At 39.0% G+C, this 24,542-nt stretch overlaps 1 long non-coding RNA gene and 1 pseudogene across 1 annotated transcript; both read right to left on the minus strand.

The window, feature by feature from the left end:
• Window positions 1-748: 748 nt before the first annotated feature.
• On the minus strand, window positions 749-3,599 carry LOC118522600 (uncharacterized). The gene is made up of 4 exons (XR_004910704.2): window positions 3,307-3,599; window positions 3,098-3,218; window positions 2,608-2,719; window positions 749-952 (listed from the first exon to the last, which is right to left on the minus strand). It is a non-coding gene; the product is annotated as an uncharacterized LOC118522600 (long non-coding RNA).
• A 17,538-nt stretch (window positions 3,600-21,137) lies between these two features.
• Window positions 21,138-23,812, minus strand: LOC144381454 (small ribosomal subunit protein uS7m pseudogene; annotated as a pseudogene).
• Window positions 23,813-24,542: the final 730 nt, after the last annotated feature.

The following is a 24,542-nucleotide window of genomic DNA, read 5'->3' on the forward strand; positions in this document are numbered from 1 at the left end:
GTACTGGATCGGTTTGTTAAGCAGACTTAAGGAATGTCTAAAGGCGATTGGCCTTTCATGTATGGGGATGTTTTGAAATTTGAACAACTCACTGTAAGTCATAAAAAGTTTGACATGAATCAACGATTACAGATATTGTTACACTGTACGAACAAACAGCCTGATTATGTGGATGTGGCATTTCCTGTCCTTTGTCTTCAATAGAAAATATGATGTCAGGTTACAGTTATCTGGCTCTTTTGCTCCTCTACTTTGACCGCCAAAGAGTAATTTATGTAATTTCTCAAAACTCTGAATCACAAAGTTGGGGAGTGGTGCATGGTAGTATAATAACGAGAACAGCCGAAATCTATTGTGAATCAGCTATGTGCACTGCTCTGAGCAACAATCTCATGAGCCAGTATTACTGTTCTCCCACTGCAAAGTTTAGGAAGTGAGGCCCAGGGAGATAAGCCAGGGGTCCACAGTCATCCAGAAGTTGATGGAGGTGGCTGGATTTAGCCACAGCTGTCTTCATCTAGTCTTGAGCTCTCCCAAGGCAGGGGGGGAAGAGGGGGGAGGTGGGGAGTGGAAGAAGTCATCACTGCATTCCCAGGCATCCATGTGCACATGCTTTCCATTTTAGTTCCACTGGAGCCCATCATCTAACCCATCTTGGCATGTCCAACACTACACACTAGAGTTGGCGGGGAGAGAGACTGGATTTCTTTTTTTTTTTTTTAAAGATTTTATTTATTTATTTGACAGAGAGACAGCGAGAGAGGGAACACAAGCAGGGGGAGTGGGAGAGGGAGAAGCAGGCCTCCTGCTGAGCAGGGAGCCTGATTCGAGACTCGATCCCAGGACCCTGGGATCATGACCTGAGCCTAAGGCAGACGCTTAACGACTGAGCCACCCAGGCGCCCGAGACTGGATTTCTTGAAGCCACATCAAACTCCATTCTCCATGATGCCTAAAAAAAAATCCATCTCTTTCCATCTCTTCCCACAATTTAGAACACACTTTTCTTTAAAGATTTTATGTATTTATTTGGAGAGAGAAAGCACGTGTGAGCAGGGGAAGGGCAGAGGGAGAGAATCTCAAGCAGATTCCATGCTGAGCACGAAGCCCGATGCAGGGCTTAATCTCATGATCCTGACATCATGACCTGAGCCAAAATCAAGAGTTGGATGCTTAACCGACTAAGCCACCCAGACACCCCAACACGTCTCAATTTTTAGAGTAGATTATTTTATCCAAAAAGACTAATAGCTACACTGAGCTTACTACACATCAGAAAATATCCAAAGTACTTTACATTTATTATTCATTTTATTCTCACAACTGTGTGAAGTGGATAATACTTTTATTGCCATTTTACATTTGAGTAAACTGAAGCACAGATAGGTCATGTCAATTGCTTAAAGTTGCCAAGTTAGGGGGATGCAGAGATAGACCCACACCCAAGCAGCAGCCTGGTCCCATGGTCCGTGGTCTTAACACTACTCTCTGTCTCCAATGAGTGGAGGGCTAGCAATGAGATTCAGGCTTCAGACAAATAATTTGGGCTGAGTTCTATCACAGCTGATTGTGGAATTGGCCATTTCATCACTAATGAGAGCAGCACGGCCTGAGTTCCCACCCCTTACAGTAGCACGTTCCAGGACAAACACCAGGGGAGGATCCATAGGGGCCTGAGTTATTCTCCCAGCAGCTGAGACTGGGTGATTTCTAACTCTTACTTTTCTTCTCTAGGCCTTGGTTCTCCTGCCTCAGAACAAAGGCCTGACAACAATGGCCTCCTTTATTTGTGGTGTTTTCCAGTTTACAAAGCAATCTCTCACACATTTCCTCATGTGATATGAGCCTCACCGAAGTTCTACAAGGTGTGATTGTGCACGAAAGATCTTTAGGAAGCTTGAAGCTAAAAGGACATAAAACCTGGCTTTTTGATTCTAAGCCAAAACGTCTTTAAACCATATCCCTAATTCTTTCTGCAGTAGAAATAACCCCTAAGAGCAAGTTTCCCCATCATGCGGCAGTTTCCATGGTAGATGGTGACCCTTTTCATAAAACCCTATCCTTGTTCCTTACTCCAGGTCGCTGTGCTGGGGTGAGGCTGGCCACGGGAACTGGCTGAAGACCACGCACGTGTTCACACTATATTTTGTGCTTGATTCCACTTGTCATGGTAGCCATCTTCTAGCAGTAGATGAGGTTATCAGAACTAGTTATGTTTAAGAGCACAGGTTGGAGGTGGAGCCCACAGGCCAGGCAGCAAGGACAACCAACCATACAGAGAAGTGTGCTTAAAGTAAGTTGGGCTTTGGTTTCCACCCTCATGATTGTAGAGAAGTATTGCTTCTTCTTAAAGAAAAGAAATGAATAAGACCTGTTGATACTGAGTGGGGGCAGGTCTCACATACTCCCCTTCCTCTTCCACGCCCTTGGGTGTGGGATGTTGGCACGCAGAGGGTTAGGTGGATGGCCGACTTATTCGGTGCCATTTGCAGTCCGCAAGGACCTACCTTAGCTAGAGGCTGGACACTGGAGCCCCAGCTCCGAATGTCAGAACAGTCTGGGCAGTTTCCCCAGATCTGAATCTGTGACCTGGAAGCAGGCTCTTACCACATATTCTCAGGTCATGACTGGCCAGCTGGGTAAGTGATCCTAAGAAAAGCTAAAATCCTCTGCTCCAACCAGGTGGAGGGAAGGAGTGAGGGGTAGAAAAGAGAGGAACCTGGAAAGAAAAAGGCAAAAGAGAAGACATGTGAAAGGCAAACTCACAAAGCACTTTTCTTAAGAAGGCTTTAAGCTCGAGCTGACCAGCAAGGCCCAAGCAGACACGTATGGGCAGGTTAATGTCCCTAAAATCAAGTAGGAGCCAGTAATAACAGGGTCAGGCAAACAGAAAGTTACAGCCGGTAAGGAAGTCTGAGCACTACACCATTAGATGCAGCAATTACTCTGGATATACGCCTGGCTCCCAGCTCTGGGCACACACGCTGGGGCCATAGAGACAGGCTCTGCTTCTCATAAAGCCTTGTCCTCCCGCTGGGACAGATCCCTGGAGAATGAGGAGGGCTTTCCAGTAAAATCAAGCATTCTCTCTACTTACTGGGTTCTGGAGGCCAGGTTAGAAGCCGCTTGCCTGGTGACTGCCTGCAACTGGGCTGGTCTTTGTCGGCAGGGACCAAGGTGGAGGAAGAACTGTGTCTGTGTGCACCGTGAGCCGTGCCCTAGGAGTCGTGGGGCAGTTGTGAGATACAGCGGCGTTCGCTACTGTGACTGGGGCCCCGACCTGCAGATCTGTGTGTTATCACTTACCTCCCTTTGGTGGTTTGCGTCTGCACCTCTGGAGGGGAACAAACTAAATCTGACAAGTTTCTGAGCTTGGCGGTAGCGGCCAATGGCTTGCCTGCCTGTTGCTCGGCTCTTCCTTTTTCTGAAGTAGAGTGCCGGCTTCTATTTCACTGGTTTCTATTTCTGTAAAAAACACTTCAGAACTGCTTTCCTCATCGTTCCCACTAAAAATTAATGTTCCCTTCCCTTCTGCACTGGAGGGGCTGACCCACATTCACCCGGCCCGTTCCCGCTGTGGCTGGCCAGCCCCCGGCCGGTGCGCCATCCCATCAGACGCTCCGCCCTGGCCAGCACATGTTTTTAAATGACTGTGCAGTACCTGGGGTTATAAAAACAAATGGACCTAGACGAGGTCCCAGCAGGCCACGGGGGATACACCCACGTTCTCTGTCCCTGCTGAGCTGGGCTCTCACTTTGAGTCTTCTCCTTGTCAAAACTCGACTCGCCCTCGTGTGTGACTATTTTGGTGCTCAGAACGCTTTATGGTGCTCCCAGACTGGGAAAGTGTGCAGAAGGACTCTGGTTCAGAGCACGGGCTTGGGGGTCAACACTGCGTGTCAACTCTGATGCAGTCACTTACTGAGTATGTGCTTCTCTGGATATGTTTTTTTAACCTCTGTGCCTCGGTTTTCCCACCTACAAAATGGGGGCAGCAGCGACATCAGTCTGTATAGGGTTTCTTGTGAGGATCGCATGAAATAATGAGAGTAAAGTACCTAGCACGGTGCCTGATGCAGGGACAGATGTTACTTTAAAGAGAGTTTTGTATTTGTTATCATCCCCTCGTTTTCTCCAGAAAGCTGCCGAGCTTAGCGCGCATCCGCTTATGTATATGGGGAGATCTGATGATTTGGAGGATGTGTAGAGGGGAGCCACTATGAAACAAAGGCCACGATGGACGCATTACCATTATCAGCCAGCAGCAGCCCCTGGTCCACTCGCCCTAACTCCCTCACATAGGCCATCCTAAGCTAGAGCCCAGGAGAAGGTAGAGTACTGATGGCTCCAGAACTCTCGTGGGAGGGAACTTGGTTATTCACCACAGTGTAAACTCGGCATCACCAGCTTGGCACTTTGCACACGGGAGATGGTCAGGGACTGGCAGGCGATGCCCAAGGCATCATTGGAATCCCGTAGCATCATGAACCAGAGCCTTTCTCTCCTACTGGTGAACATTTGCAGCCCGGGGCTTAGTGAAGTACCTGCAAGAAGGCTGGTGATGAAAATGTTCAACGTTGCCTTCTAAGGCTGCAGTTCGCTCCCGTGGGTTGAGCCACAGATTCATGTGAGTCCATGTTGCCATCCACAGACCTGCAGAGCAGAGAGGCAGACCTGGGTGTGGTTACAGTGAAACACCATTTAAATCAGCGATCCTCAAACCGGGAGTCCTCATGGCACCCACCTTGGGTGAGCTGGACTAAGTGAAGTGGCAGGAGCCTTTCTCAATAAAGGACCAAGTTAGTGAAGAGAAGGTTCTCCATTTTAACTTTTCCTTACACAACTTTAAAAAAAAAAAAAACACATCGTGCCCCTCTCTGTATGGACTGCTAAACGAATGCCTAATAGATAAACAAGTAACCAGGGCATAGTAAGAGAAAAAAAAAAAAACAACTCACGATATAAATAAGGCAACTTTTTGTGTGACATACAATTCAGGTATTTTGTGCTTGAGGTAAAATAGCCCTAGGTGGTCAACTCCAGACCGAGGTAGATTATGAAGTCTGTGTGTCTGTGGGTTTGAATTTAAGCTGACCACATGGCCTGTTCTCCCATCTTTCTTCTCCTCACTTGTCTCCAGGATAAGAATTGATATGAGCTACAAATATTCGTCTAAGACTAGTCATTAACCATGACTGCTGAGGGGCCTTGACAAATGTAAAATGTTGTATATAGGCACAGCAGTAGATCAGAGAGTTATTTACATCAAGCGAGACTCAGAGTTTTCCTTAAACGCTGCAATCTCTTAGTTTTCCGGCTGTTCTGGGGCAGACCAAAGTTCCGTGGTATGTCTTTTTAATGTGGCAGGCCTCAAGGGTAGATTGAGTTAGGCAGTTTATCCCCTTTTATGCTCTGTATTCACAGACAACACTCCAATGGGGTAACATAAAACCACAGATAGGTTTCTTTACAACAGTACTTAAGTGAACTAGGAACGCGGCCCAAGCCGTGTATGTGTGGAACCAGGGAAAGAAGGATCACGGGAGAACATGGACGTTAAAAGAAATGACAAAAATGAGAATCTTACTCTTAAAGGCGCGTTTCTTTGGCGCCTTATATGCTTCAGAAATTGGTTCTCAGGCCTTGGATCACCCCAAGGTGTTGATGTTGCGATTTGACTCAGTAGGGGCCATCCCTCCCCAGACCTTCCAGTCCTCACCCACAGACCACACACTCACACCATTCAGCAATCAGATGAAGGAGAGGAAAGGCTCAAAGAGGATTATTTCTCAGAACTTGCTGGCTCATCTCCTCTCCAGTATGTTACTGACATTGGAGATGTATAAAACCTGTAAAAATATATTGGGACTCTGCAATGCGCGTGTGCACGCACGCACGCACACACACACACACACGTGTGCCGTTGGTACTCCATGCCATGAGGGCTGCTCTTCCTGCTGGCTCCTCTGCCTTGTCAGGCTTGTCTGGGCATGTCGGCCCAACTGAAGTCAGGCCAAGTTTCACGGGAGGAATTTGCCTGTGTCTGGAGCTGGAGTTCAGGTTTGCTGACATGGAGACTGATCTCTTGGTTGTCAGCAAAGAAAACATGGCTTTTAAATGAGCAACAGAAGACATTGTGCTAGTTGCGAATGGCTGGCTTTGGTTCCAATTGGAAATAAAAATGTTATGGAGAATATACAGGGACAGAAAACAGATCAGAGGTGCCCAGGGGTTGAGGGTAAGAAGGAGATTGATTCCAAGAGACACAGAATTTCTCGGCGTTAGAAATCTCTGTCTTGATTGAGGTGGTGGTTATTTGATTATGTAGGTTTGTCAAAATTCATAGAACTGTGTCCTAAAAAGGAGGAATTCTACCATATGTAAATGATAACTATTTAAAAATAATTAAAGGAAGGCACCAACTTCTGTCTATTAAATTGGCAAATGTTTTAAACAATGAAACAGATGATTACATATTCGGAAGAAAGTTTAGGAAAAAAAGGTATTATACACTGTTTGGAGGAAATGTGAAGATATTTGAATTTTTCTGGTTGGAAATATGGCAATATGTATCCAAAGACTTAAAGCCATGGGTAATATTTTACCTGATGATTCCTCTTCTAGGAATCTATCCTTAGAAAATATGTTCAAGGAATATAAAGATCTAGGTACAAGTATGTTTATTGCAGTGTTATAACAGAAAAAAATTCACAAGTAGGCTTATTTAATTACAGTACATCTGTAGGAAATAAGAATTATGTTCTCAAAAATACTTAAGACTGGAAAAATGTAAAAAATTAATGTAAAGTGAAATAAATAGGATTCAAAGCTGCACATACAGCATGTTTTACCTTTTGTAAAAAAAGGTGGGTTTGGTTATATATGTATATATATACATATGTACAAACAGAAAAAAGACTGGAAGGATTTGCACAAATAAAGTGTTAATAGTGGTTCTCAGGATAGTGGAATTGACAGTGATTTTAAAAATTATCTTTATTTGGTATTTCTCCAGATTTTCTGCAGGAAGAATGCATTAATTTTATGATCAGAAACATAAATATTATTTTTGTAATTTTCTTTGTTATCAAGGGCTCCCCCTACTGCTCACCTGAAAAATTATGGAGGGTTGGCCTCCCACTGCTTATTTTTAAATTTCCTCATTTTCCACAAAGTTCCATTCTTGATCTTGATCCACTCTCTACCTGTTACTTGTCTTAGGAGCAAACTCTTCTAATTTGAATATTTGGAATGATATATCAAGTTCTAGTCTTTTTGTAAAAATTGCAATGTAATTCACATACATTAGTCATCGATTTAAATTGTAAAATTCAATGTGTTTTTTTTAGTATATTCGCAAAATTGTGCAACTGTTTAATATCTAATTCCATAACATTTCCATCATTCCAAAGGAAACCTCATAACAGTTAGCAATGACTTCCCATCACCCCCTTGTCCAGTGCCTGGTAAGCACTAAGCTACTTTCTGTGTCTATGGATTTGCCTATTTGGATATTTCATTTAAGTGGAATCATACCATATGTGGTCTTTTGCAAGGTTACAATCCATGTTGTAGCATGTATCAGAACTTCATTCCTTTTATGACTGAATAATATTCCATTGTTTGAATATTCCACATTTCATTTATCCACTCATCAGTAACAGACATTTGGGTTGTTTCCACTTTTGGGCTATCATAATTAATCCTGCTATGAATATTCACCTATCAATTTTTGTGGAATATATTTTTAGTTCTCTTGGGTATATACCTGGATGTGGAATTGCTGAGTCATATTATAACTATACTTTTTTTTTTGAGAGAGAGAGAGAGAGAGCATGCACACGTGCATGAGCAGTGCAGGGGTGGGGGATGTGGGGGGGGCAGAGGGAGAGGGAGAGAGAGAATCTTAAGCAGGCTTCATGCTCAGTGCGGAGCCCAACAGGGCTCAATCTCATGACCCTGAGATCATGACCTGAGCTGAAATCAAGAGTCAGACGCTTAACTGACTGAGCCACCCAGGCACCCCTATGCTTAACTTTTTGAGGAACTGCCAACTCTTTTTAGAAGTGATTATCATTTTATATTTCCACTAGCATTGTATGAGGGTTCCAAACTGTCCTTATCCTCACCAATACATATATACTGTCTTTCTGATTAAAGCTATCCTAGTGGCTATGAAGTGTTATGTTATGGTTTAGATCTGCATTTCTCTAATGACTAATGATGTTGAGTATCTTTTCATGTGCTTGCTGGTGAGAGCACAAGGTTTTCAAAATTGGGAAGTGTGAGTCTTCCAACTTTGTTCTTCTTTTTTCTGGTTATTTTGGTTATTCTGAGTCCCTTGAATTTCCATATGAACTTTAGGATTAGTTTGTCAATTTTTGCAAATAAAAGCTGTTGGGATTTGATAGTGATAGGGACTTTGAAATCTGTAGATTAATTCAGAGAGTATTGCTATCTTAATACTTTTAAGTTTTCCAGTGCATGAACACTAGATGTCTTTCTAGTTATTAAGGTCTTCTTTAATTTCTTCCAATGGTGTTTTGTATTTGTCAGTGTACAAGTCTTACACTTATTTTGTTAAATTTATTCCTAAGCATTTTATTCTTTTTAATGCTGTTGTCAATGAAATTTTCTTAATTCCATTTCCAGATTGTTCATTGCTAGAGGATAGAAATACAATCAATTTTTCTAAATCAATCTTATATCCTGCAAACTTGCCGAACTGGTTTATTAGCTCTAATAAATGTTTGTGGATTCCTTAGAATTTTGTTTATATGATCATGTCATCAGCAAATGGAGATAGATTTACTTCTTCCTTCCCCCTCTGGATGCTTTTAATTCTTTTTCTTCACTAATTGCCCTGGTGAGAACACCCAGTATAATGTTGAAGTGTCTAGAAAGTTTTCTAGAAGTGTCTAGAAAGAACATATTTTTTCCTGGTCTTAGTAGGAAAGCTTTCAGGCTTTCAGCATTAAGTATGATGTTCACTGTGGGCTTCTTAGATGCTGTTTATCAGGTTGAGGAAGCCCCTTTCTATCCGTTTGTTGAGTGTTTTAACATGATTTCTACATGATTTTTTTAATAATGGATTTGCTCAAATGCTTTTTCTATGTCTATTGATCATGTGATTTTTGTTTTATTTTTCTATTAAAGTGGAGCATGACATTGATTAATTTTGGTATGTTGAACCAACCTTGCACTTCAGGGATAAATTCCAGTTAATTATTTTGTGTAATCACTCCCCCCGCTTTTCTTTTTATATTGCTGAATTGACTGTCAGTACTTTGTTGAGAATTTTTACATATATATTCATTAGAGATATTGGTCTATAGTTTTCTTGTGATGTCTGGATTTGGTATCAGGGTAACACTGATTTCATGGAATGAGTTAGGAAATATTACCTTCTCTTCTATTTTTTGGAAGAGTCTGTGAAGGGTTGGTGTTAATTTTTCTTTAAACATTTGGTGGAATTTACCACTGAAGCTCTCTTGTCCTGGGCTTTACTTTCGTGGAAAGTGCTTTCATAACTAACTCAATTTCTTTACTTCTTTAGGTTATTTATGTTTTCTCTTTCTTTCTGAGTTAGTTTCAGTAGTTTGTGTCTTCCTGGGACACAATAATTTGTGTATAATTTGTTGGCATACAGTTATTAATATAGTTCATTTTAACCCTTTTTATTTTTTGTATAAATCAAAAATCATTTATTTTATTTCTGCAAGGTTTCTTTTTCATTCCTGATTTTGAAATTGAAGTCCTCTCTTTTTCTGTGGTAAGTCTAAGCTTAAGGTTTGTCAATTTTGTTGATCTTTTCAAAGAACCAACTTTTAGTTTCATTGATTTTTCTCTATTTTTCTCTTTTATATTTCATTTCCACTCAAATATATATTATTTCTTTCCTTCCTTTTTTGGGGGTGTTATTTTTTTCTTATTTTTCTAGTTTCTTAAAGTATAAGATTAGTTTATTGATTTGAGATCTTTCTTCTTTTTCATAATAGATATTTATAAGTTTGCCTCTTGGTGTTGCTTTAACTGCATCACATAAGTTTTGATATATTATCTTTTTGTTTTAATTCATGTCAAAGTATTTTCTAACTTCTCCTGTGATTTCTTCTTTGACTCATTTATTACTTAAGAACATGTTGCCTAATTTCCATATATTTGTGAATTTCCCAATATCTTACAGTAATTGATGTCAAATTTTACTCCATTATGATTGAAAAACATACTTGGTATGATTTCAATCCTTGTAAATTTAGTGAGACTTGTTTTATGGCCTAACATGTGGTATATCCTGAAAAATCTTTCTATTTGTACTTCAGAAGAATGTGTATCTTACTGTTGTGTGGAGTGTTCAATAGACATCTGTTAGTTTTAGTTGGTTTATAGTGTTCAAGTTTCTATTTCCTGCTTTATTTTATGTCTAGTTCTTCTATACATTATTAAAAGTAAGTATTGAAACCTCCAACTATTATTGTTGAATTATCCATTTATTCCTTCAATTTTATTTTTGCTTCATGTATTTTGGGGCTCTGTTTTTGGATGCATACATGTTTATAAGTGCTGTATTTACTTTATGGATTGGTTTTTATCTCTAGTAACAATTTTGTCTTAGGATCTATTTAGTCTGCTGTTAGTATAAACAGTCCTGCCCTCTTTTGTTTACCGTTTGTGTGGTATATCTTTTTCCATCCTTTTACTTTCAGTCTTTTGTGTCTTTGAATCTAAAGTGTGCCTTGTGTAGACAGCATATAATTAGGTTATATTTTTTGTCCATTTTGCCAGTATCACCTTTTAATTTGAATGTTTACTCATTTTTATTTAATGTAATTACTGATAAGGTATGATTTACATCTGTCATTTGATGTTTGCATTTTACGTTTTATGTCTTTTTTTGTTGTTCCTCTATTCTTCCATTACTGCCATTTTTGGTGTGTTGAATAAATATTTTCTAGTGTACTGATCATTACTTTTACAATATTTTAAGTTATTTTTATAGCAGTTACCTAGGGGATTACAATTAACATCTTAATTTGTAACAATCTTGTTCAGAATAATACCAACTTAATTTTAATAGTATATCAAAACTTTGCCCCCCTATATAGCTCTATTTCTTCTTGCCTTCTTTTGTGTCTCTATTGTCAACAAATTACATATTTATATATGTATGCTTGTCAACATGGATTTATAATTATTAATGAACTTTTAAAAATAATTTAGGAGAAAAAAGAGAGTTACAAACAAAAAATGCATTTATATTATCTTATGTATTTAATTACCTTTACTGGTGCTCTTTATTTTCTTCATGTGAATTTAAGTTATTATCTAGCCTTTTATTTTAGCCTGAAAGACTCTCTTTAGTATTTCTTCTAGGAGGGCTCTGCTAGTAAAAAATGATCTCAGTTGTTTATTAGAAATATCCTATTTTTTTCCTTCATATTTTGAAGGATAATTTTGTTGGATATAGAATTCTTGGATAATAATCTTTCCCCCACAACACTTTGAATATATAGTTCCACTGCTTCTGGCTTTCATGGTTTCTGATGAGAAATCAGCTACTAATCTGATAAGATTAGAACATCCTCCAATAGAGGATCCATTGTATGTGATGAGATGCTTCTCTCTTGTTGCTTTCAAAATTCTCTGTTTATGGCTCACCAGTTTTATTATGATGTTACTAGGTGTTTTTTTTTTTTCTTTATCCTACTTGGAGTTTGTGAGCTTCTTGATTCTGCAGAATTTTTTAAAATTCAAATTTGGGAAGTTTTCAGTCATTATGTCTCAGATATTCTTTTTACCCCCTCCCTTCTTCTTTCTCTGCTTCTGGGACTCCATTTATGCATATTTTGGTTTGCTTGATGATCTCTGAACCTGGTTTTTTTCTTAATTCTTTTTTATTTCTATTAGGGAGACTGGATAATCTCAATTGACCTATCTTAGAGTTCATTGATTCTTTCTTATGCTTGCTCAGATTTGTTATTGAGCTAACCCTTGGTGAATTCTTCATTTTAATATTATATTTTTCAATTCCAGAATTTCTATTTAGTTCATTTTTATAGTTGTTATCTCTTCATTGATATTCTCTATATGTTGTGATACCATTCTTATACTTACCTTTAATTCTGTAGACATGATTTCCTTCGTTATTTGCCCATATTTAAAGTAGCTGATTTAAAGTTTATGTCTACTGTGTCCAATGTCTGGTTCTCCTCAGGGACAGTTTCTCTTTGCTACATTTTCCTCTTGTGTGTGGGCTATACTTAAAAAAAAAAAATCTTTGCATGTCTTGTAATTTTGTGTTGAAAATCGGATTATTTCATAACATATACTGTGTTCACCTGAAATCAGATTCTCCTCCCTCATAGGGTTTGGTTTAGTGACTTTTCTGAACAAATTTTGCAAAGTCTGTAGTTTTTGTTGTGTGTAGCCACTGAAGTCTTTTCTCTGGTCAGTTAACGATCAGAAAGAGATTTTTTTAGATGTCTGTAACCAGTAAGTCTCCCAATCTTTGTTGAGGGATTCTGTGTACATGTTGGATTACATCTTCAACACTCAGCCAGGAGCTTGAGAACTCTGCCTTAGCCATCATTTCCTGCTTATACAAAGCCACAAATTAGTCAGAGGTGAGAAGTTAGGAACTTCTCTGATATTCTCTGAGCATGTGCATAGTCATGGGCTTGTGAAGGACTCCACATACGCATTTGGCTTTCTAGATTTCCAGGAATAGGTTGGAGGTTTTCAAGTTATCTATGGACATCTCAACTTTTCCTTTAAAGTCTTTTGTTTAGTCTGTGGTTTGTAACAACTGTTTTCCTACTTAGGCAGCTGCAATATTCATTATTTACCTCTGGTGGTTTTTAACAAATAGCCCTAAGAAAAAGGCTGTTTGTTTAGGTGACCTGTGAGTCAGATCAAATAAAGGCAGTCTTGAAAGTGGGGTTTTCCAGGGTATCCCTAGACAAATAATTACAATTCTCTGGAAATGGATATGTGAAGAAACTCTAACCTCTTTCTGCCCCTTCCAGTGGCTACAATGCTGCTGTTTCAACATGACTGTGGGCTGTTAGTTTTCAAGGTTACTGTGTATCTGAGGAAAATTGTCTGGGAGAATAATGGGAAGAGGATGAGTTAAAAATGTCACAAAGCTCTCTATACTTACTGAGATTCAACCATTTTATGGACAAACATTCCTCAGATCATTGTAAGCTTTTGGTTCATTTCCAGAGTCCTAAAAAAGTTAATTCTGACAATTTAGCCAGATTTCTCTTTGCTTTTATGTAGGAGAGGATTTTTGGAGGTCTTTATTCTCCCATTTTTTGTTGATGACACCTTACATTCTAGATGTTTAATGAAATAAATATTTTTTGAGAATTCTCAAATTTTCTCTTAACTATGCCTAAATGGGCCATAATTTAACTTCTGTTGTCTTTTTTTGTTGTTGTCATTAAGATTTTGTTTATTTATTTGTCAGAGAGGGAGGAGGGAGAGAGAGAGCACAAGCAGGGAGAGCAGCAGCAGAAGGAGCTCTGAGCAAGGGGCCTGATGCAGGACTTGATCCCAGGACCCTGGGATCATGACCTGAGCCGAAGGCAGACGCTTAACTGACTGAGCCACCCAGGTGTCCCTAAACTTCTGTTGTTTTAACAAGGACAGAGTTTGGTTTAACTCTCTTGGCAATAGTGGTGAAAAGCAGAGTCATCTGAGGCCTTAGTCATTCCCTAAACAGTACTAACTGTCACTTAGACAGTGCAGTCAAAAGTGCTCAGTAATATGTAGGTGTCTGTATTTGATACATTTTACATCACTTCACTTCAACATGGCTCTAGGGGACCGGTAATGGCATCCTTGAGTGCCTGGTGGTTCTGGAGCTGAATCGATGGAGTAGAAAAGATTTTGACTCTTAGCCAAAAAGTATACGAAAAGATACTCAACATCACTAACCGTAAAAGAAATACAAATCAACACCACAATGAGATATTACTTCATACCTGGTAGGATGGCCAGAACAGAAAATAACAAGTGTTGACAAGGATATGGAAAAATTGGGACATTTCTGCACCCTTGGTGGGAATACAAAATTGTGTAGCCACTTTGTAAAATAGTATGGAGGTTCCTCAAAAAAATTAAAAATAGAATTACCATATGATTCAACAATCCCACTTCTGGGTATATATACAAAAGAATTCAAAGCAGGATCTTGAAGAGATATTTGCACATCCGTGTTCATGGCAGCATTTTTCACTATAGCCAAGAGCTAGAAGCAATTCAAATGTCCACTGAATGGTGGATGGGTAAGGAAAATGTTGTATATACATGCAATGGAACATTATGCAGCCCTAAAAAAGAAGGAAATTCTGTCATGCTACAAGATTTATAAACCTGAGGACATTATACTGAGTGAAATAAGCCAATCACAAAAGGATAAATACTGTATTATTTTAGTAATATGAAATATTTAAAATAGTCAAAATCATTTAAATGAAAAAGTAGAAAGGTGGTCATGAAGGGTGGGGGAGAGGGAGAAGGAGAATTAGTGTTTAGTGGGTATTGAGTTTCAATTTTGTAAGATAAGAAGTTCTAGAGATCTGTCATACAACAATATAAATATACTTAACACTATTTAACTGTACACTAAAAAAATTGTCAGCAGTTCAGTAGAACTACTGAAGGTATATGAGGCAGTAGGTCATGCGATATTGATTTTATGGAAAAACTTTTAGGAAATTTTTTAAAGTCCTTCTTTTTTAAAAAAGAAATCTTTACTCTGAGTTGCTCGTGGTGCCACCTGCTCTGACCATGACCAGATATTGAGTTCTACTTAGAAACTTGGGCTGAATGGGTGACATTTTATACTCAGTAGATTGTTAATGCTTACATTTGCTTTGGGGAGGGGCACTTTAGACTATATAATCTCTGGGCCTTCAATCTTGGATCCTGGCATAAACTTTTAGAGATAGAAGGACCCTTAGGTATCACCTGGACTGTCATATCCCAAAAGGTGTGCTAGAGGTATTAAGTGGTGCTAAAGAACAATTCTGTAAATAATTACCTTAGGGAAATGATGGTTAAACAAAGTTAAATAGGTTTATTTACTGCTAGAGTTTTCATATACTTCAATATACTATTTTGCAAGTTTTGAAAAGAAGATACAGCCTTCTATATTTCGCAAGTTAATTGGAGAATGGCCTCTTTTTTTTATTAAAAAGCATGCCCTAGAAATAGTGTTCTACAGGGTTAGGGAAACAGTGGCCTAATCAAATGCAGAAATTTGATTTATGTAGAAACTGAGGCTCAGAGAGGTTAAATCCAATTTAAATGCAGGATACTCAGTTCAATTTGAATTTCATAAAAATAATGAGTAACTATTTAGCACTTGCATGAGAAATACTTATACTACAAATTTGTTGTTTATCTGAAATTCACATTTAATTGGGCATCCTGTATTTTACTGCATTTTACCTGGCAGTCCTACAAATTAACTTGTCCAAAGCCACCCAGCAAATTCATGGAAGAATTGGGGCTAAAATTGAAGTTTCCATACTCTGGTTCAGTTCTTTTACTCTCTTAGGCACATAGTATGGTTGATGGTTTAATGGCATTCTGGCAACTAAGAAGATACTGTGATATATACTGAACTATTTCACTCTTCTGGGATACTCCTTTAAGGAGTCTACTGACATACTAACAGGATAATACTACAGTTAGTACTATTGTAATTTAAAAATGATAATGATGTCCAACCTTTATTAGTTGCTTACTATGTACCAGGAATTGTTCCATGAGGATTCTATCTTTTGTCATTTAAGCCTCACAACAGTTCTATGAGGTAGGGGCTATGACTATCCCATGCTACAGATGAGGGAGCTAGGTGCAGGGGGTTAGGCAGCTCATTCAAGATCTCTCCCAGCAAGTGGCAGAGCCAAGAAAGAAAGGAACTTCTACAAAAGGAAAATTATATTATGTCATATTTCAAAGATGACCTCCATTCGTTGTGATGGAGTGAAAGTTAACTTCCTCTTTGACCAAATACTCTGGTTTGAATGAGGCTTGAATGAATTCACTTATAAGATATAAAACCTTCAAGGGACAGGTAAATATCTTTATTACAAAAAGAAATTCACATAATACAGCTCCTTCTAAGCAAGGAAAGGCATAAAGCAGAGATCTGTGTTGTGTCGGGGTTTCTCTTTCTAGGTAAAAGTTAGAGGTACAACCACAGGTCTAAGACTTGGAGCCGCAAATAGCAACAGGGCCTACAAATGGTACCTGTAAATGGAGGACAAAAGCCATATCTTATTCCTCTTTCCTCCACAGAATGTAGCACAGTACCTTGTAGGTAGAAAAAGCTCAGTAAAGATTTGTTGAGTTGAATGGGAATGAAAGGGAATGTTTATGGGTATACAAAGGGTCAAGTGCACTCGCTGATCCTTTGAGTCAGAGCCACGCATTCATAGTGCCACCACCAAAGCCTTCAGTTTCCATATGAAAAATGGCTTTGCATATAAGAACAACTACAAGCTCCTTCTTTGCCACTGGAACCTGACATTCTTGTAGATTAAGTCCTCAGCAAGCTCTCAGATTTTTTGGCTGCAAAGCTGCCTTGGAGAGTTAAGAAAATGGAGGTTTCCAGAAAATTGAGGTGAGGGGGGTACAAGCCTCTCAAAGCAATCACATTAAAGTTAATATGCTGACCTTCATTTATAGAACACTTAGCTTATAGAGAAGAAGAAGGTGGACTGGGATGTGGTAGAATGTAATGTAATCTCAGTAATTAGTCTGAGTCTATGTGTGTGGATGTCCTCATTCAAGTGGCTTCTCTTGCTGATACTCAGCCTGTGTTTACCCAGTTTCCTTGGTCTTAAAGGATCTGCTTTACTAGTTATAGTGATGTTGCTTATTGAATGTGTCCTGAGCTTCTCTTCCTCCCTTGGAGTGGTTTATGGATTCCCTCTTGGGCTTTTGTCAAAGTCACTTTAATTCTTACAGGTTTTTGGCCCCCAAATCCGAGAAATTTTAAATTGGTATCTTAAAATGGCAACTGAACCTTCCATAGTCTATCTCTATGACTACAACTGATATAAATAATAGCTGTTATTTACTGAGTGCCTACTTTGTTCCATGTACTCTCTAAACATTTTATAGACCCCCATTGATCAAATAGGTACTATTATTTCTCTGGAGGAATAAACTGAGGCTCAGAGAGGTTAAGTAACTTGCCTAACATCCTTCAGTGAGCTCATGGTCTAGGAACAAAGGTGCACTAAGGAATTGAAGTAAAAATGTACATTCAGACATGGGGGCAAAGCAACCTGAATTTGTGAGACATATGATTTAACAAACTGTATTTAAAGCTAAAGGGTTTACCACCTTCTCAGACACTGAGTAACTTAAACTATGTAAGGAAAGAGAACACTTGCCTCCTAGGGGGTCTTGGAAGACCTATAGATGAGCATTATTTATAATTATCATGTCACTCTTAAAGCATTATTTATAATTAGCATGTCAGTTATTTATAGTTGAAGAAATACTTCTAGATTATTTTAAAAGGACTTTAAGAAACAAGTTGTCTTAAGCTATTTAAATTATACTTCTTTACATCCTTGATTTACTTAGCAAACTTCAGGCCCATCCTGTAACTGACCAAATTAATGGGAGCGTGGACTAATGCAGTTTAATGTAGAGGATTTGTAGACATCCTTGTTTGGTTTTCTTATTTAAAATACATGTCTTGTTGGCTGGGAATGACTGTTTGGGTATCTGGGAGATTCATTCTTTGTAATGATAATATGGTCAAAGGCTCTAAGGAATTGGATTTAGTTCCAAGAACATGAAGTTTTCCTTCAAAGTGACCCTTTAAAAATATTAGCAAGTATCAGCCTTAATATCCAACATGTATGCCTCACTGAGTTTTCATGAGATTAGAAGCCATTACTAGTTCTTTGTCTGGACGTGGAAATGAAAAGCACAGAGTTGCAGTGAGCTGAGAGAACACTTCTGTTTCAGGTCACCGTGCCTGTTTTGGCCCAAATGACTCAAGATACAGTACTACAGCTGTTTCAGCGTTCTGGGGGTTTGTTTGCCAGCTCTATTGGAGACTAAAGCTTATATAAGTAATATAAAACCTCGGCATTTACAACATAAAGGCACCACAAGATTGCTCAGACATTAAGCTTTGGTAGGATTTTATTTGGAGGAGTTTTATTTTAAAATGTAATATCCTTTTCCTTTCTTTGGCAAATAGAATCAGGGAGAACTTGGATGGAACTCTGCTGCTTATGAAAAGTCTCACCCTGTTCATATAAGCAAGTCTGTCACCCTTGATCGGAAAGTAATAATTCATAAAGCTTAATGTTATTATCATCCCTCTGCCTGGAGTGATAGATATTCTTGAGGTCTTTTAAATAAAAAGTTTAAAATTGAATTTGCAACTCAAAAGATTGGTGTGTTCAAATGTTAGTTTCCTGCTGAGTAACTGTGAAAACAATTCTAAAGTAGCTAGTAGTGCGTTAGGAATGGCAGTTTTATTAAATGTCTTGATGGAGTGCAATGAAAACACGCTTTCGGTGTCTTTATGCAGACTTTCCCTCTACAAAAATAGTAGTTTTCTTATAGACATTAGTGTTCGCCTTCACTCTATTTATTTGGTTATTCTCCCAGTTCAGGTTTTCTGCAAAGTTTTTCAATAAGAAGATGAGATTTGTTTTTATTAGTAGCAGACCAATAAGATTCTCCTGTGGAAACTGATTGTCTGGCACTGCTCAGAGATTACTGATTTGCATTTCATCATATCATTTGTAGAATAAAGTCTTAACCCATCCATTTGGTCCAAAATAGTGCCACTGAGTATTATGTTCTTGTGGTGATGTGCCTTCCAGCATCACAGAGCCTCAGTGAAGTCCTTGAAGGAAGAGAACCATCCCCATGTGGGAAGGCTCCTCTCATCCAATAGAAAACCAGCAAGTTCATTTAAAAAGGTATCTTTCAATTATGAAAACTGGCAGGCATCAAAGGACACTTGGCAGTTGGACTTTGCAAAAACATTTGCACTGGCGGCTGAAGAGGACCTTCTCTTTTGCTGGTTTCATGAAAAAAATGAAACTTTTGCAGTTTCACCTCAATTTCCTCTCTCCTTTTTTCCCACAAAAACAAAAGGTGATTTTTCAAGGTCCCTATATCAGCATTATTTGACATCTTTATATGGGTTTGACCCAATAACTGACCAAATCCCTCAGGATAAAAATTGAAAATTTGTTGTAATTTCTACCCCTCACTCCCAGTCCTGTCTCTTAGTCAATGGCAAACTGTCTCTTTTCCCAGTTTCTTTATTTCACCCCCCCACCATGGGCAAAACACTGCTGCTATAAAAATAAAAACAGTGAAATTCCAGTCTTGACTAAAGTTGGGAATTCTTGCACACATGAAAAAAATTCTTTGTTTCTCCTTGGGAAATTGGCAAAGTGAAAATTGACAGCTTAGCTCTTCTCACATTGACACTTAATATTAACTGCAGGGATTGGATTTTTAAGAGATCGTAAACATAATTTGAGGGAAAACAATGCTGTCACATGTATGTGTGCCTTATGTTTATCTCCATACCTTATGTTCTGTGTGGAGATCTTTATAAACAAGACCTGGAGCATCCCTTCCTTTCTGGGCAAGGATGTAACTTTGTGAGAATGAGGATAGTGTTCGTCCAATCAAGATGTTGTCCATTCTTGCTTAGGTAATCGGAGATAGTAGAGGGTAACTGCTGGTTACCCTCCGCCTACTGCCAACTGGCTGGCCGATTCAGTTCATCCTTGAGTTTTCTGGCAGGACATGGACAAAGCTCTTACACCAGCAGACTTTGGGTGCCCTGTGCCTTCAAAGATTTGTCTAAGATATAAAATAACTCTGGATAATTTTGTCCATATCATTCAACACACCAGTGGTTCAATCCCACTATATAATTTGTGTGTACAGGTATGTTGTCTTCTTCTGCGGGGTTTATACTTAACAGAATGAAATATTTGCTTTAAAATTCTAGGCATAGGGATGCCTGGGTGGCTCAGTCGGTTAAGCATCTGCCTTCAGCTCAGGTCATGATCCCAGGGTCCTGGGATCGAGTGCCGCATTGGGCTCCTTGTTCAGCGGAGAGCCTGCTTCTCCCTCTGCCTGCCGCTCCCCCTGATTGTGCGCTCTCTCTCTCTCTCTGAAATATAAATAAATAAATAAATAAATAAATAAATAAATAAAGTCTTTATAAAGTTCTATGCATAAATATAGGTATAACAAACTGGTGAATAAGAGAAACAGCAACTCAGATTTTAAACCCCTGACTTAACTCTCCTCTTTCCTACACATGTCTATATTGTAGTTTTCTTTCTAATACTCAGATTAGAAAGAAAATTTAGTTGTCTTCTGCAGTTTTGATGAAGCTTTTGGACCCTCCAGTAACACACGGAGGGATTGATTTGCATTCTGTACTGAAATGTACCTGTGGGGAGCATTAACCCATCCTGTTATAATGGGGGAGTGGCTAGCTAGTAAAAGCGGCAGGGAGAAATCTTGGCTGTTGCTGGTGAGGAGACTAAGCCATCTCAACTTACCATGATGTACCGATCGATCCTTTCCCTACCTCCCTTCCCACTTCTAGCCTCTCCCTTTTTGTAGTAGGCTGAATAGTGGCCTCCCAAATATATCCAGAATAGTCCCCAGAACCTATGAACCTCTGAATCTGTTACTTTACTTGGCAGAAACTGCTTTGCAGCTTTTTTGTTTTTTGTTTTTTTATTTCCAATCGATTTTAGTAAATGGCAGTACCACCTCACATGCGACACCAGTTCAGGGTGAGAATTTTCTAATAAACCTTTTCTAATGTTAAAACTGCTTCCTTTCATATCCTCCACCACAGTTCTACCCCGAATTGAGGAAGAGAGGCTGGATGGATCTTAAGTTCCTGGGGGAAATCCAAATTGATACGTTCCCTCTTTATAAGGAGATGGGACAGGAAAAGCAAGTTCTAGCCCCCAAAGAAAGAACTAACAAGCAATAAATACATTGCTCCCTCCCTTAGAAAGGAACTACTTAACCCACAAGGGTGTTTCGCTGTGGTAGTGGCTCCCACTATCTTGCAGCAGAGAGCTTTCAGCCTCCCTCTACCACCAGCGGTAGTGAGCCAGGGCATGGTTGGCCTTGGCCATCTTGTGCATGTCATGCTTCTTCTTGATCACAGGGCCCTGGTTGTGAAAAGCCTCCAGCAGCTCATGTGACAACTTCTCCAGCATCAGCATCTGCCGGTGCTTCTCCTGGCGCTCGTTAATCATCCACTTCATGGCCAAGAAGCGACGACCCCGGTCCGGAAGTGGCACAGGGACCTGGTAGAAATGGCCGCCTCTGAGGATGGAGGATGAAAATGAAACTGGAGAAGAAGTAAAGGTTGAATCAGAAGATAACAACTTAAATCAAGACCGGGCCAAAGAATTGGATGGGAGTCCCCAAGAAAGTGTCAGTGTCACTGAGACTGTCAAACTCTGTGATGATCCAAAAAGTGAAGCTAAGAATGCTCCTAAACCCAAAGGAAAGAAAGCCAAAGATATGAAAAAAATCTGTCAAAATACCTGCTGAACCACAGACAGTGAGTGATGTTCTTATCAGCTGTGCAACCTGCCATAGTGAATTTCCATCCTGGAATAAACTTTTTGACCATCTGAAGGCCACAGGTCATGCAAGAGCACCTTCATCATGTTCTTTAAACAGTTTAACAAGTAATTGAAGCAAGAAAGAAAAACATAAAGACAGTTAGAAATTCTGCCAACGATTTTTCTTTTTGATTGTCTCTAGAGTTTGAAACCAAAAACTGGAGTCATCTAAAGAGTTAAAATTTTGGTGCTCTGCAATTTATTGCATTGCAGAAGATTATTTTTTATCTTGTAAAAACATTTTTTTTGTTTAATATATATTTTTTAAACATTTCATTAGTGATTGAATTCTACTTTGCCATCTGAATTGACTTGAATGTCTCAAAACAGGTACATATTGTAAAGGGGAATATTTTGCTAGATTATCCAGGTGGTCCATCATAATCACGGGTCCTTCTAAAAGGAAGGCAGGAAGGTAAGAGACAAAAGAAGGCAATGTAGCTGTAGAAGCAGAGATTGGAGTGATGGGGCCATAAACCATGGCCATTTCTAGAAAGTGGAAGAGGCAATGAATAAATTCTCCCTAGAGTCTCCAGAAGGAAACAGCCCTAGTGAAACTTTGACTTTAGCCCCTTAAAACTCTTTTTGGACAGACTTCTGACCTCCAGAGTTGTAAGAGAATATATTTGTGTTGTTTTAAGCCACTAAGTTTGTGATAATTTGCTACAGCAGCCATAGAAAATTATTATACCTTCCCATCCTCTTTTCACCTTCTGTTCAGAATGTCTGACTTTGCTTCCATCTTCATTTTTGCCTCTGCTCAAATTTCTTTGTTCTGTTGTCCATCCTTTTGGTCAAGGATTTGCCTTCTCTTCCTTTAATTAACCATCCTCCAAACCAAGATTCTTGCATAGCCAAGAAATTTGTCAATTTTGCCCTTCAATGAGGACCTGTGGTTACAGAGCCAGAGTAGCATTTCCCAAAATGTTCCATGACATATAGGTCCTTGAATATGTGAGCAAAGGGTATATAGTGATGAAACATTGCATATCATATCCCCCTTAGAGATTCACACTCTGTATTAGCATGTTAATGATCCTCAGAAACTCTTTAATCTTGTTTAGTGCAATGTTTTCCAAATTTATTTGGCCACAGAGCATTTTTTTTTCATACAACAGATATGACATGTCTCAGAAATGTTGTTCCAGGGAACTGGCTTGGGGAAAACCTGCTCTGGGATATACCTGGGGTCTTTGAGATACCAATATCCTTCTCCTGTGCCCTGAAGCAAATGTCCATTTGGCTCCAGCTGTGAAGGGAAAGCCAGCTTCCATCAGCCAGGAGTGGGCTCTGCAGACTTGTCCTGGATTAGATGAGAGGTAGAATAAAATCAACTGATACAACAGGCTCTATGTATCTATGGCAGTTTCCCTCTTGGCTTCTTGGAAAATGTGTTTGGAATTCACATGGATAGATCTGACTCATATTTCATAGATCAGCAGTGGCAAGGGGACTTAAACCCACAGACCCAGTGGGTTTGCCAGGCAATGGTCTGATCATGGACTATGGAAACTTTTAAGATGTGTGCCTAGGATCTAAGGAAGATAGAATCTGTGAGAAGCTCCCAATCAACCCAACCTTCCTGATTCCTGAATATAGGAAATGTAGTCACTGAACTACCTAGAGTCAAATGTCCCCTTCTAGACCAGTTAGCACTGACTAGGGCACAGGTTACCTATATAGTAGTAAAATTAGCTAACATTTATGCAGTATTTGCTTTGTGTTAGGCATTGCTCTAAGTACTCCGCACATGTTAATTCCTTTAAACCTCACGATAACTTTGTGTGAAATCCTGAGGCGTGGGGGTTAAAAATGTACCTAAAGTCAAGCGGCTCATAAATGGCAGTGTGGAGTTTTGAATCCAGGCAGGCTGACCCCAGATACCCTTTTTTCAAACCATTGTGTTTGCAAGTGGAAAGAGAGCAAACTTGGAGTCAGGTAGATTTGGGTTTGACCCTAGGCTCCTTCCTGTGACTTTGGGCAAGTCTCTTAATCTCTCTCAACTTCTGTTTCCTCATTGGAAAATCATGAATACTTGGTGTCAGAATCATATCATATGCTTGCCAATCTGTTAATATACCCATCTCTTCCACTTCAGTGATCCTCTCACCAATCTGTTTTGGAAGAATCATGACTCTCAGTGGGTATCTGATTCCTTTGAAGAATGGGATTGTATTCTGCCTCTTGGTAAACCATGCTGAATTTAGTTTTTCTTTCTTGAATTGTTTTCTTATTAAAAGGGTTTATTTGTTTGTTTGTTTGTTTGTTTTTAAGTAGGCTCCATGCCCAGTGTGGAGCCCAACGTGGGGCTTGAGCTCACGACCCTGAGATCAAGACCTGAGCTGAGATCAAGAGTCAGACACTTAACCCACTGAGCCACCTGGCACCCCAAAGTTTTTTTCTTATAACAAAAGTAATACATACTCATTTTAGAAAAGAAAGGGAAGCAAAAGTAAGAAAAGTTTTTAAAATCACTAATAATTCTAGAAGATATTTGCTGTTAACCTTTTGGTGTTAATATTATTTCTAATGCTTTTTTACTTTATATTTTCTAAATAATGCTTTTTTGCTATATATTTTTTACTCTATATGTTCTGCCTCAAATTGGTAATATTAAAAAATGCAGTTTTGTAAAATTTGCTTCTTTTCACTTGATATATCTTGAACAACTCTTAGGCACTGAATATTCTTCTACAACGGTATTTTCTTTAATGACTCCATGATGAGGTCTAACCAATTTTATATTGTTGAATAGTTAGGTTGTTTCCATTCTATTCTTCCTGACTGGTGTTAAATAATGTTGCAATGAACATCTGCAAAATATATTTTTGATTCATGATTAACAGAATCATTCTTGATGGC

This window comes from Halichoerus grypus, chromosome 4 (assembly GCF_964656455.1).
Source record: "Halichoerus grypus chromosome 4, mHalGry1.hap1.1, whole genome shotgun sequence".
In the NCBI taxonomy this organism is placed as follows: domain Eukaryota; kingdom Metazoa; phylum Chordata; class Mammalia; order Carnivora; family Phocidae; genus Halichoerus; species Halichoerus grypus.